General features: G+C 45.7%; 1 long non-coding RNA gene across 1 annotated transcript; it reads right to left on the reverse strand.

Moving 5' to 3' along the window:
* Nucleotides 1–5,277: 5,277 nt before the first annotated feature.
* LOC114809215 lies at nt 5,278–12,528 on the reverse strand. Its single transcript, XR_003756977.2, has 3 exons — nt 12,340–12,528; nt 8,580–8,665; nt 5,278–5,861 (listed from the first exon to the last, which is right to left on the reverse strand). It is a non-coding gene; the product is annotated as an uncharacterized LOC114809215 (long non-coding RNA).
* Between the last annotated feature and the right edge of the window lie 2,038 nt (nt 12,529–14,566).

Below are 14,566 nucleotides of genomic sequence, written 5' to 3' on the forward strand. Positions count from 1 at the left end.
TTCACCCAAGGCACCTAGAGCATAGTCCAATCAGAAAGGCCTCAATCCTCCCCATCCTTATGCATGGAAGCATGATTCAAGACCCTTTCTTTCTACCCGCATGTAGACCTAGACTCAAAGAGAGATTCCACAGATTGGATATCCAAAGTCCTGGGTGACCCCCCTTGAAATTTCTAACAGTTCCTCTTCCTTAGTTTAAGCAGCCCCACCCGTGCTCACCAGGTCATTAATAAAAATGGTGGTATTGTTTTAAGCACTTATCATGTGCCAAGCGATATGCTAAGCACTCAGGAAGATACAAGTGAATCAGGTCAAAAGCAGTCTCTTTCCCCCTTGGGGCTCACGATCTAAGTAAGAGGGAGAACCCAATTTGCTTGTATCCATCCCAGTGCTTAGTACGGTGCCTGGCACACATTAAGCGCTTAACATACCACAAATTATTATTATCATTATTATTAACAGATATCAAATTCCCCTTTTATAGTTGAGGAAAATGAGGCCCTGAGAAGAAAAGTGACTTGCCCAAGGTCACACAGCCAGCAAGTGGCAGAGCAGGGATTAGAAGCTCAGTACCCTGACTCTCTCTCAGGTGCTCTTTCCACTAGGCCATGCTGCTTCTCTTGAGGTTATAATCAAATGACCATAGTAAGATCCTAGAATGATCTCTACAGATGCAAAAAATTGAGTTGAGAAAAGGGGTGACTTTCAGAAATTACTTTTCAGCCCACTGTCTGATATTCTGTTGGCCTTGCCCCGAGAACCAGAACAGGTTTTCAGAGGTGGGTTCACTGGTAAGTGATTTTCCCAAATTAGCATCTGGGATCCCATTAGGATTAAAACAATAATAATAATGATGGTGTTTTTTAAAAGCTTACTATGGGCCAAGCATTGTACTAAGTGCTGGGGTAGATGCAATCAGGTCAGACACAGTCCCTGTCATACATGGGTCTCGCAGGCTAAATGGGAGGAAGAACATTGAACAAGCGAAGGAAACTTGGGCACAGAAAAGTTTAGTGACTTTCTCCAGGTCACACAGCAGTCAAGTAGTCAAGGCAGCTTTAGAACCCAGAGCCCCCAGAGCCCCTGACTCCCAGGCCCACACTGCTTCCCGGATCTATCGGCAATGAGGATGTTGAGATCTCTCCACTCCAGAAAAGATGGATGCTTCCCAGAGGACTAAATCATCTGTCATTTCTTTTTATATTAATGTCTGTCTCCCCCTCTAGACTATAAGCTCCCTAGGGACAAAGAACATGTCTACCAACTCTACTGTAATGTAATCTACGATCTCTTTGTAGAGTGCTCTGCACACACTATTTCAGTCAATCAATTGTATTTATTGAGCACTTACTGTGTACAGAGCACTGTACTCTCAAACAACCATATACGGACACAGTCCCTGTGCAAAATGAGCTTACAGTAACCCCCATCCCAGTCCCACAGCACTTAGGTATAAATCTGTAATTAATTAATTTATTTATATTAATGTCTGTCTTCCCCTTTAGACTGTAAGCTCATTTTGGGCAGGGAATGGGTCTGATTATAGTTACATCATACTCTCCCTAGCACTTAGTACAGTGCTCTGCACACAGTAAGAACCCAATAAATACAATTGAATGAATGGATGCAAGTGGGGAGATGTGATGGCTTGTCAGAAGAAAACAAGGTTACTCTGGGATCTCCATCCCCACCTCAAGGCTTTTCCCTCCTTCTCGGTACCTATGCCTTCAGACAGAGATTCCCTTCTCCCTGGACTGAGCTGGGAACGCGCTGACCTACTCAAATAGCCTCCTGACTAAATTATCCCAATTAAAAGAGACAAGGTCCCTGACCTCAGAGAGGTTTCAAGGGCCTTCTGAGCATGGATTCTGAAGCAGGAAATCTCGGAAGGTTTCCAGGGACCCTCGAAATCCTGTCTCATTGATAAGCCATGTCCCAGAATCTCTCCGTACTTGGAGGAGAAAGCCAAGTTTCCCATTTCCTCCAATTGTTTTGGCTTATTGAATTTCAACATGGGCGATCCTTTAACTTCATTGTAGAGGGTTCAGAAAGGAAGGGATGGCCCCTATCTGGGGATTAGGGAGGGACCCTGCTGGTGAAATATCAGAGAGATGCGGCTAGTCCTGTAAAGTTATTTTCCAATGACTGGGATTTGGATCGGCTCAGATTTCTCTACAGGGAATCCAAGCCAGGTGATGGTAAGATGTTGCTTTTTAGAATCATAAAGGATGAACTGGAAACAGAGCAAAAAGCAGAAAAATGGGACAAATCCCCATCATTTCTCTGATTTTAAGCACAGCACCCCAGAGTGAATGGGCCTGGGAGAAAGAAGGTCATGGGTTCTACTCCCTGCTCTGCCACTTGTCTGCTGTGTGACCTTGGGCAAGTCAATTCACTTCTTTGGGCCTCAGTTACCTCATCTGGAAAATGGGGATTGAAACTGAGCCTCACGTGGGACAGGGACTGTGTCCAACTCCATTTTCTTGTATCTACCCCAGCATTTAGTACGGTACGTGGCACTTAGTAAGAGCTAAACATATATCACAATTATTGTTATTATTATGTTATTATTATTAAATTAGCCTATGGTGTCGATTGACTCTAACGCCACAGTGTCTTTGGGCTTGGCTGTATAACCCTTAAGCACCTTGATACTCACCCCAACCCCAAGGTACAAACCCTTCTTCTCGACTTTTCCCACTATCTGTAATTTATTTTAATCTTCCTCCCCCTGTAACCTATAAGCTCCTTGTGGGTAGGGATCACGTCTGCTGACTCCACTGCATTGTACTTTCCCAAGTGTTTAGCACTTGCATTGTACTTTAGCATTGTACTTTACTTTAGTACAATTAGTACTTTAGCATTGTACTTTCCCAAGTGTTGAGAAGCAGCGTGGCTCAGTGGAAAGAGCACGGGCTTTGGAGTCAGGGCTCATGAGTTCGAATCCCAGCTCTGCCACTTGTCGGCTGTGTGACTGTGGGCAAGTCACTTAACTTCTCTGTGCCTCAGTTCCCTCATCTGTAAAATGGGGATTAAGACTGTGAGCCCCACGTGAAACAACCTGATTCCCCTATGTCTACCCCAGCGCTTAGAACAGTGCTCGGCACATAGTAAGCGCTTAACAAATACCAACATTATTATTATTATTATTTAGTACAGTGCTCTACACCCAGTAAGTGCTTAACAAGTAAGTGCTTGTGAGCCCCATGTGTGACCTGAACTGTGTCCAACTTGATGACCTTGTACCTACCCAAGCACTTAGAATGGTGAGGGAACATGGAAGTTTATTTTTATATCATACTTTCCCAAGAGCTTAGTTTTGCATGCAGTAAGTGCTCGATAAATAAGCTTGGATGAATGGCAGATAGTAAGGGTTTAAGACCATTAAAAAATACCATTGATTAATTGCTTGATTGGTTGATTTGTGTGTTGCCGAGCCTTCCCATACCATCATACGTGTCCTCGTGTCCCTTGCTTAGGGTATGACGCCTGAGAGAGATGGAGATATTGAAGCAGTCGGTCCAGGGAAAGTTGAGTTGAGTTTTTCCTTGATCTTTTCCTATAATACCTTAGTTTTGCAGAGCAATTTCATTGCCAAAACCTCACATCAACGATCTCAATCTTGTCTTCGCCACAACTCTGTGAGGTAAGTGGGAAGAAAAGTTTGATTACTCCATTGTAGGATCATGCCTACAAACTCTGTTATATTGTACTCTCCCAAGTGCTTAGTACAGTGCTCTCCACAGAGTAAGCACCCCGACAAACCCACCACACTTATGTAGACTTACTTAAATCATGTTATAAATTACTTATTTCATCATATTAATATTTGTCTTCCCCTCTGAACTCTGAGTTCATTATGGGCAGGGAACATTTCTGCTAATTCTGCTGTATTTTACTCTCCCTATCACCTAGTACAGTGCTCTGCACATACTAAGCACTCAATAAAAATCATTCATTGATTGATTAATTAAATATGATAGATGACTGACTGAGCCCATTGTTGTGTAGGGATTGTCTCTGGTGCCGAATTGTACTTCCCAAGCACTTAGTACAGTGCTCTGCACATAGTAAACACTCAATAAATATGAATGAATGAATGAATGAATGAATGATCCACATTTTGCTGTTGAGAGAACTGAGGAACAGAGAGAAGTGCCTTTCCTAGGGACACATAGCAGGTTGAAGGGTGGACTCAGGAGTTGAATCTGGGTCCTTCGGCTACCAAACTGGCACTCTTCCACCCCATCTTGCTGCCTCCCTTGAAATCTGGGCAAGAATCAGATTTCAAAATAGAAAGCCAAAATCCAGTGGTGTTGGAGGCACTGTATTCTAGTAGATAGAGCATTGACCTGGGGGTCAGAAAGACCTGGGTTTTAATCCTGAATCCACTGCTTGTCTGCTGTGTAGTTTCGGCTATGGGAGGGAGAGTCAAGCAGAGGCCTATCCATTCCATTCCTACCTTGGGCAGTGGCTAGCCAGTGGAAGGCAATCTGCTAAAAGTCAAAACTCACTTTTGTTTTGGAGCGGTACTGGAGAGAGGCAAGGGTGGAGACTCAAGATGACTGCGTGAAAGAAGGCAATAGTAAACCACTTCCATATTTTTACCAAGAAAACTCTATGGACACACGATCAGAATGATTGCAGATGGAGGTGGGGCATCCTGGGAGAGATGTGTCCATGAAGTTGCTATGGATTAGACGTGACTCGACAGCAAAGACAATACAATACATAAGTGTTGTGGGGCTGAGGGAGAGAGAAGTCCGGAGGAGCCTCAGGTGAGAGCTGACTATGTCAGCCGGTCAGTCATTCGTATTTATTGAGCGCTTACTGGGTGCAGAGTGCTATACTGAACGATTGGGAGAGTACAGTATAACAATAAACGTACACATTCCCTGCCCGCAGTGAGTTTACGGTCTAGAGGGGGAGATAGACATTAATAATATTGTTGGTATTTGTTAAGCGCTTACTATGTGCAGAGGACTGTTCTAAGCACTGGGGTAGATACAGGGTAATCAGGTTGTCCCCTGTGAGGCTCACAGTCTTCATCCCCATTTACAGATGAGGTCACTGAGGCCCAGAGAAGTTAAGTGACTTGCCCACAGTCACACAGCTGACAAGTGGCGGATCTGGGATTCGAACCCATGACCTCTGACTCCCAAGCCCAGTCTCTTTCCACTGAGCCACGCTGCTTCTCTAAATAAATAAGTGAAGGATATGTAGGTAAGTGCTGTGGGGCCGGGAGGGGGGATGAATAAAGGGAACAAGTCAGGGTGACGCAGAAGGGAGTGGGAAGAGAGGGGTCCCAGGTCCTTGCATCCTGAGGATGAAGCTAGTCGGTTTAAGGCCCGGCCTCTCGGCTACCTGGGACAGAAGCCAAGGCCAGCCTGCAGGCGAGGAGGTCACCGGAGTGCAGTTAAACTCCTCTGTGCGTGACCGCCATAGCAAGTTCCCTTCCCGACCAAGACAGACTGTGAGAAAGTGTTCGAATCCCATCCCCTTTATCCTCGATGAAAGCCGTCATTGGCAAGGAAGCTCGGCGGTGACAGTGACAGTGGGCTCCATTCAGCATATGTCATACTCTGCCTCTGCCACCCTGGAGCCGACTTGTTCCCTGTGATTCCAGCACACACTCTGCCCCAATTTCCTCCTCAGTTTCCCCAGGGGTTGGCGAAGAGGGCCCTCACCCACAAAGCCCGTCTCTTCTTCTGGACCTGGGGGAGTTTTCTCAGCAGTGCCCGGGGTTGTCCGATGCCCGGAGATGGGGGAGGTCTTTACTGGACCGGTCCCAGGAATCCATTTCGCATCTATCGGAGGATCTCAAGGCAGTCTGGAAGCAGGCACATGCAGTGGTATCGAACCTGTTTTGTTGGTGGAAACACCAATGTAGGAGTAGCAGTAATAATGATGTTGGTATTTGTTAAGGGCTTACTATATGCAGAGCACTGTTCTAAGCGCTAGGGTAGATACAGGGTAATCAGATTGTCCCACATGAGGCTCACAGTCTTCATCCCCATTTTACAGATGAGGTAGCTGAGGCACAGAGAAGTTAAGTGACTTGTCCACAGTCACACAGCTGACAAGGTAATATAACTGTGGTAATTAAGTGTTTTCTATGTGCCGAACATTGTGGTAGATAGGAGAGAAGCCACGTGACCTAGTGGATAGAGCCCGGGCTTGGGAGTCAGCGGGAGCTGGGTTCTAATCCCCGCGCCGCCACTTGTCTCCTGTGTGACTTTGGGCAAGTCACGTGGCTTCTCTGTGCCTCAGCTGTCTCATCCGTAAAATGGGAATGAAGACTGTGAGCCCCCTTTGGGATAGGGACTGTGTCCACCCTGATTTGCTTGTGTCTACTCCAGCGCTTAGAACAGTGCCTGGCACAAAGTAGGCTTTTAACAAATGCCACAATTATATTATTATTATTATTATTATTATTAGTTAATCAAGCCTGCCTGCTTTGGAGGTGGAAACTCCAAAGCAGGAGTAGCAGTAATAGCAGTGACAATGTAGTAGTTGTTAATGCTTAATATATGTCGAGCCTTCTTGTAGACAGGAGATAATCAGGTCAGATGCAGTTCTTATCGCACATGGACTTACAGTGTAACTAGGAAAGGGCATGGGGATTGCACCCCATTTTACAGATGAGGCAACCGAGGTGCAGAGAAGTTTAGAGACTTGCCCAAGGTCAGACAACAGGCAAGTGGCAGAGCCGGTATGAGAACCCAGGCCCTCTGGTGCCCAGGCTGGTGCCCTTTCCATCAGGCCATGTTTCTTCTCTAGGAATAATAGTAGTAACAGGAGCAGCAGTATTTATTGAGTACCCACTTGGTGCGGTGCACTGTGCAAGGCATTTGGGAAGTACAGAATAAAAAAGAGACAGGTTTGTGGCCCACAAGGAGCTTTCACTCTAACCAGGGTGAGAAACAAACATACCCACAACTAGATTGGTCCAAGTTCATAAATTGAATTGGTTGTAAGCTCCTTGTGGGCAGGGAACGTTTCTACCACCTCTGTTATATTGTACTATCAATTATTGTTACTAATTGTATTTATTGCATTTTTATTGTACCCTCTCAAGTGCTTAAAACAGTGGTCTGCACACAGTAGTGCTCAATTAATACCACTGATCGATTGATACATGTATACCTATGTATATATGGTATTTGTAAAGCATTTACTATGTGCCAAGGATTGTACTAAACACTGGGGTGATACAAGCATCTCTGTATATGTATCCAGTACTTAGAACAGTGCTTGGCACATAGGAAGCACTTAACAAATACTATTATTATTATTATTATTATTATCATATATTAGAGTATGAGTACTAAGGAGGGTGTAGATAAGTGCACAAGTTCGAGTTGGCTAAGGGGGTGCTATCGATCAATCAGTCAATCATTCAATCAGTGCTATGACTCAGGATGCTAGGAAATCAAATTGGGCAGCCTTGCTGGAGGAGGTGGGTCTCTGGGAGGGATCGGAAAGTTGAGGAGAGCCGTAGTCTGCCGGATGGAGAGAGGGAGGGAATTGCAAGCAGGGGCAAACAGAGTGAAGGATGGGGGGGAGGGAGAGTGAGAGTGAGGTACAACTATTCATTCAATAGTATTTATTGAGTGCTTACTATGTGCAGAGCACTGTGCTAAGCGCTTGGAATGTACAGTTCAGCAACAGATAGAGACAATCCCTGCCCATTGAAGTTTGGCTTGGGAAAGACCTTGGATGATTTGTCTAAGCTCAGAAAATAACGATTGTGGTATCTGTTACACACTTACTATGTGCCGGCCACTTTACTAAGTGCTGGGGTGGAAACCAGAAAATCGGGTTTGGCACATCCCTCTCCCACGTGGGGCTCACAGTTTTAATTCCCATTTTACAGATGAGGTAACTGAGGTCCCAAGAAGTGAAGTGACTTGTCCAAGGTCACACAACAGACAAGTGGTAGAGCCGGGATTAGAACCCAGGTCCTTCTGACTCCTGGATCCGTGCTCTATCCATTAGACCACACTGCTTCCTCAGAAGTGACCAAGTCTCAATTTTCCCTGGTCATGAGGTCAGAGGTAGATGGGTCCATAAATGGATGAAACCCTAAACCTAATTTTAACTGTTCTGATCATTTTAGCAGTCTGGTTTTGGTTGATCAGATTATATTGGATTTACCTCAGCACCCACTACCGTGCTTGGCACAGAGTACAAATACTGCATTTAAGAAGGCACATGACCTAGTGGAAACGGCACGGGCTTGGAAGTCAAAGGACCTGGGTTCTAATCTCAGGCTACCACTTGACAGCTGTGTGATCCTGGGCAAGTCACTTGACTTATCTGTGTCTTACTCTGCTCCCTCATCTGCAAAATGGGGATTCAATACCTGTTCTCCCTCCCTGTAAGACGGTGGGTCCCATGTGGGACAGGACCTGGGTCCACCCTGAATATCTTGTCTGCACCCCAACACTTAGCACAGTCCCATAGTAAGTGCTTAACTCTGTTGTAGTATACTCTCCCAAGCGCTTAGTACAGTGCTCTGCAAATAATTAGTGCTCAATAAATACCATTGATTGCTTAACAAATACTCCAGTAAATACCTGAAACACTATGATCTCCAGCTTATTCTCTCATCTCCAGCTTCTTCTCTCCACTCCCAGGGCACATGCTAATAGCTGAGGTATACCTAAAAGCAGGCATGGAGAGAGAGAGAGGAGAAGACCAGGGGCTAACTGGGCAAAAACTGAGTAGCCTCTCCCTCCCCGATATTGAAAAACCAAGAAAGAGCCATAGCAAAGTCAGGGCTGGAATACAAAGCACCATCCAAATCCCTTCCAGGTCCCAACCCCCTACTCCCGCACCACCCAGAAGTTCAAAAGACCACAAACCCCTGGCACTTTCATTTCCAGAGAGGGGAAGGAGCATTCATTCTTGGGCTTATAGCTCTTCCCCCAATTCCCCTTCAACCCCACACCCCCTGAGCCCATCCGGACTACCAGGCTCAGAAAACTATTTTCTGCCCCCGGACTCAGGGCCTAAATGGATCTACACCAAAACTGTTGGAAACTCTCTGTGGTGGTTTCGATGAAAAATACTTACATTCCAGGGAAATCTGAAAAGAAGCAAAAGTAAGCCTGATTGATGAGTAAACCTGGCTGTATTGCCCTTGCTGCCTGGGTGGTCAGTCAGGGATGCTTGACAGAACTGTTTTCCCCATTTCTGTCCCCGATCGGGGGCTGAGAGCTCCCTGTGGAACCACTGAGCCAGAGGTTGTGGAGGAGGGGAAAGGAAGGGAGTCGGAATAAGGGGGTGACCCCTTAGAATGGATGGCATTTGTCAACTAGGTGCACAAGCCAAAACAGTCATGCCCGATGGAGTACTGGGGGCACTGAGCTTGCAACAGCCTGGGATTCTTGGGAAGTAGGAACCTTCCGGGCTTGGTTCTCCATTCCATGATTATCATTATTATTATTATGGTACTTGTTAAAACGTTTACTATGTGCCAAGCACTGTTCTAAGTGCTGGGGTAGATACAAGTTAATCAGGTTGGACACAGTCCCTGTCCCACATGGGGCTCACAGTCTTCATCCCCATTTTACAGAAATGGTAACCGAGGCCCAGAGAAGTGAGGTGACTTGCCCAAGGTCACACAGCAGACACGTGGCAGAGCTGGGATTAGAATCCTGGTCCTTCTGATTCCCAGGCCCGTGCTCTAGCCAGTAAGCCATGTTGCTTCTCCGTGATCCCGGCCCCAGAGACCCCTCTCCTGGACCAGGAAAGGAAAGTCCACCCTCTGGCCTCTGTCCACATGGTGCTTTCCAGACAATAATAACTTTGGCATTTGTTAAATGCTTACTGTGTGCAGAGCACTATTCTAAGTGCTGGGGTAGATACAGGGTAATCAGGTTTTCCCACTGAGGCTCACAGTCTTAATCCCCATTTTACAGATGAGGGAACTGAGGCACAGAGAAGTTGTGACTTGCCCACAGTCACACAGCTGACAAGTGGTAGAGCTGGGATTCGAACTCATGACCTCTGACTCCCAAGCCCAGGCTCTTTCCACTGAGCCACGCTGCTTCTCTAGCAGAGGAGGCAGCTCCTGCTGGGGAACCACACCCGCCACGGTTGTCCCAGCTGGCCCGGAGCTGCAACTCTGCTAGCCGCTACTGTGAGCCCCTGGTGGGAGGGGACAGGGTCCAATCCACTTAATAATAATAATAACAATGTTGGTATTTATTAAGTGCTTACTATGTGCCGAGCACTGTTCTAAGTGCTGGGGTAGACACAAGGGAATCAGGTTGTCCCACGTGGGGCTCACAGTCTTAATCCCCATTTTACAGATGATAACTTACCTACCCCAGCTCTACACACAGTAAGCGCTGACTGTTCCCCCCAGACTTCTTTCAGTTTAGAACCAAGGCCCGGCTTTTCTTTCCTTCACCCCTCTCCTGCCCACTAAGCACCTCAGTGAACTCCAGCTCAGCGCTGTGTTCTGGCGGTATCCTCTCTGCTAATTTAACCGGGTAATTTAGACTCTAAGCTCCTTAAGAGTGGGGATCGTGTCTACCAACACTACTCTATTGTATTTTCCCGAGAGTTTAGTACAGTGCGCCCAGACTGAGCTCCCCTCCCAGACTAAGCTCCCCTTTTCCCTCTGCTCCCTCTACCTCCCTCTTCACCTCTCCGCAGCTAAACCCTCTTCTCCCCCCTTTCCCTCTGCTCCTCCCCCTCTCCCTTCCCATCCCCTCAGCACTGTACTCGTCCGCTCAACTCTATATATCTTCATCACCCTATTTATTTTGTTAATGAGATGTACATCACCTTGATTCTATTTATTTGCTATTGTTTTAATGAGATGTTCTTCCCCTCAATTCTATTTACTGCCATTGTTCTTGTCTGTCCCTCTCCCCCGATTAGACTGTAAGGCCGTCAAAGGGCAGGGACTGTCTTTATCTGTTACCGATTTGTACATTCCAAGCACTTAGTACAGTGCTCTGCACATAGTAAGCGCTCAATAAATACTATTGAATGAATACTGTTTAGTGCCATTGTTCTTGTTCTTGTCTGTCCGTCTCCCCCGATTAGACTGTAAGCCCGTCAAACGGCAGGGACTGTCTCTATCTGTTGCCGACTTGTTCATCCCAAGCGCTTAGTACAGTGCTCTGCACATAGTAAGCGCTCAATAAATAAATAAATACTATTGAATGAATACTCTGCACACAGTAAGCGCCCAAGAATTAGTGCCGTGAGCCCTGGTGTGGAACAGAAACTGTGTCCAAATTGATACATTCATATCTATCCCAGTACTTAGAATGGTGCTTTACACATCAATCAATCAATCAATCAATGCTATTTATTGAACACTTACTATGTGCAGAGCACTGTACTAAGCACTTGGGAGAGTTCAATTCAACAGAACTGCCAGACACATTCCCTGCCCATAATGAGCTTACAGTCTAAAGCATTCAACAAATACCGTATTGAAACAAAACAAAAAACCTACAATTCATTGATTGATTTTTCCTCTGGGTAAAGATGTTGTCACCTCTTCAGGGTTCTTCTGGGAAGGGAGAAAGGTCACTTAATCATCCATAGTGATTCCAGTCAGCGCTGCGAAAAGTGAAGTTCGCACCCTTCTTTTAGGGACAGAGGCTTTCGCAACCTTGCGTACACTCTTACAGCTACACTCCAGAAGAGAAAGCTCTTTAACCTTTTGGGCAAAATGTTGTGCGTTTATGATCTGTGGCTTTTGCTAAATATATGAGGCTCTCAGGGGCCTAAACAAGTCAAAGAAAAGCAGCATGGCTTTATGTATAGATCATGGGCCTGGAAGTCAGAAGGATCATGGGCAAGACACTTCTCTGTGGGTCACTTACCTCATCCGTAAAATGGGGATTAGTGCTGTGAACCCCATGTAGGGATGAGGGACTGTGTCCAACTTGTTTAGCTTTTATCTATGTCAGTGCTTAGTACTGCACCTGGCATATAGGAGTGCTTAACAAATGCTATTTTTTTTAAAAGTCAAAGTTCCAGAACTTTCTTTATCCTCCACAACCCATTTGAGCCACTTGAGCCGAATGGCTACATTTGATTAGCTGTAAAAGGCACAGAAAATAGCTTCCCCAGAACTTAGCTGACTCCCTCACTCCAAACAATGATCCACCACATAACGTTAGATTTGGGGTGAAGATAGTCATGCTTTAAGAATGTTCTGCAGTTTCTTTCTGAGTTGAAAACATTCTTTCAATGCAGAGTATTCCTCTGAGGGCTGTAAAAATCCAACTCACATGACACATGCCCCCCCCCCCCCCCACTCCCCGATCCTGAAAGGGGATTATTGAAAGGTTATTCAAAATTTACCTTTTTGTCAGTGAAGTTCTTCATGGACATTTTTCTTATTGCATTTTCATGGGATGGGGGAGGACACAAATGGGCCTTTTCAAACAATCCTCCCAGATTGTTCTTGTTATTGCATTTAAAGGAATCAAAGGCGGTGGGATTTACTGTCCGTGGACATAGTTCTAGCCGTGGGCTAGTTAACGCCAACTCACTCCTCTTCCAGTCCGAAGCAGTGTGGAAAACAGAAAGAATTTGCTAAATCATCGTCCTCCTGGAAGCAATCCTGTTTAGGGTGCAGTAACTGGATTGCGGGTGGGGAGGGGGTGGGATGGGGGTCGTGTAGGGAGAGCAGTCACTTTCTTTGACACTTGAAGCATTTTTATCAGCAATTTTCCTTTGACCACTGGTGGAGACAAATCAGGACTATTAAAAACGTTCTAATGCCGAGCGACGGAAAGTATAGGGGATAATGAGAAGTGCCCCATCGAGTAGGAAGGTTTCCAAGATTTTGTGTTGGTTTTTTTGTGTTCACGCTTGAAAAAATATATATATATAGGTGTTACCCTTGATTTGGCACCAATTAATTTCAGTCTTATTTTTCTTAAATATGCTTATTATGCATTTTTTAGTCTGGGAACCATTTAGTTATCTTCCTGACAGAGGAGATGTTGAAGCTTTTATAGTACTCTTAAGAGCCACATTAAATTCATTTCCCTCAAGAGCCTCCCCTTCTGGATAATGGAAAGCCCCATGAAAGGCAGAGTCATGGCGGCCCCTGGGAATCCTCAGAGACCTCTGCTCGGCCTTGGCTTTGGCTGGGCTGCCTGCATCAGAAAGAACAAGAGCTAGTGGTTGGGAAGAATTTCTTCCTGACTCTGGTCCTAGCTTAAACCCTTTTACTGACCAATAATAATGGTATTTGTTAAATGCTTAATCTGTGCCGAACCCTGTATAAACCCTGGGTTAAATACAGGGCAATCAGACTGGACACAGTCCCTGATAATGATAATATTAGTGGCATTTGTAAAGTGCTTAATGTGTGCCAGGCACTGTAAAAGTGCTAGTTTGGATCCAAGCAAATTGGGTTGGACACAGTCCCTGTCCCACCTGGGACTCACAGTCTCATTCCCCATTTTACAGATGAGGTAAATGAGGCTCAGAGAAGTGAAGTGACTTGCCCAAGGTCACGCAGCAGACAAGTGGCGTAGCTAGGATTAAAACCCATGTCTTTCTGACTCCCGGGCCCGTGTCATTTTTCACACGGGGTTCACAGTCTAGGTGGATAGAGAAGAGCTATCAAATCTCCATTTTACAGATGAGGAAACGGAGGTGCAGAGAAGTTAAGTGACTTATCCAAGGTCATTGGGCTCACAGTCTAAGTATGAGGGAAAATGGGTATTTAATGCCCATTTTGCAGTTGAGGAAACTGTGGCACAGAGAACACAAAGAGAACACAGAGAACACTCCTTTGGAGTCAGGGCCCAGCTTCAATTAACCAACCAATCAATCAAAGGTATTCATTGAACGCTTACTGTGTGCAAAGCACTATACTCAGCGCTTGGGAGAGCATGATATAATCGAATTGGTAGACATGATCTCTGCCCAGAATGAGCTTGCAGTCTAGCAGGGGAGACAGAGAGGGGAAAAGGCAGATTATAAGGATATGCACATATGTGCTGTGGGGCTGGGGTGAATACTTAATCAGTCAATCAATCAATGACACTTATTGAGTACTTACTTTACGCAGAGCACTATACTAAGTGCTCCGGAGAGAACTATGTACAATGTAACTGGGTTAGCCAATGGGTTCCCTGTCTACAAAGAGAAGCAGCATGGCTTAGTGGAAAGAGCGGGGGCTTGGGAGTCAGAGGTCGTGGGTTCTAATCCCCGCTCTGCCACTCATCAGCTGTGTGACTTTGGGCAAGTCACTTAACTTCATCTGTAAAGTGGGGATTAAGTTCCAGGTGGGACAACCTGATTACCTTGTATCTGGTCCAATGCTTAGAACAGTCCTTGGTACATAATAAGCACTTAACAAATATCATCATCATTATTATTATTACAGTGAGCTAAGTGCTTCAGATGACCCAGAAGGGAGAAAGAACATTTGGCCATCCTAAGGCAGTGAAAAATGATCTGCTCCGTCTCATTCTGTATGACATCATCATACTAGCCCGCATTTTTGGGCGGGGGGGGGGGGGCACAATCATTCTTTTCAGCAGGTCACAGTCAACCTCTGAACTGTGAA

This window comes from Ornithorhynchus anatinus, chromosome 2, assembly GCF_004115215.2.
Source record: "Ornithorhynchus anatinus isolate Pmale09 chromosome 2, mOrnAna1.pri.v4, whole genome shotgun sequence".
Taxonomy (NCBI): domain Eukaryota; kingdom Metazoa; phylum Chordata; class Mammalia; order Monotremata; family Ornithorhynchidae; genus Ornithorhynchus; species Ornithorhynchus anatinus.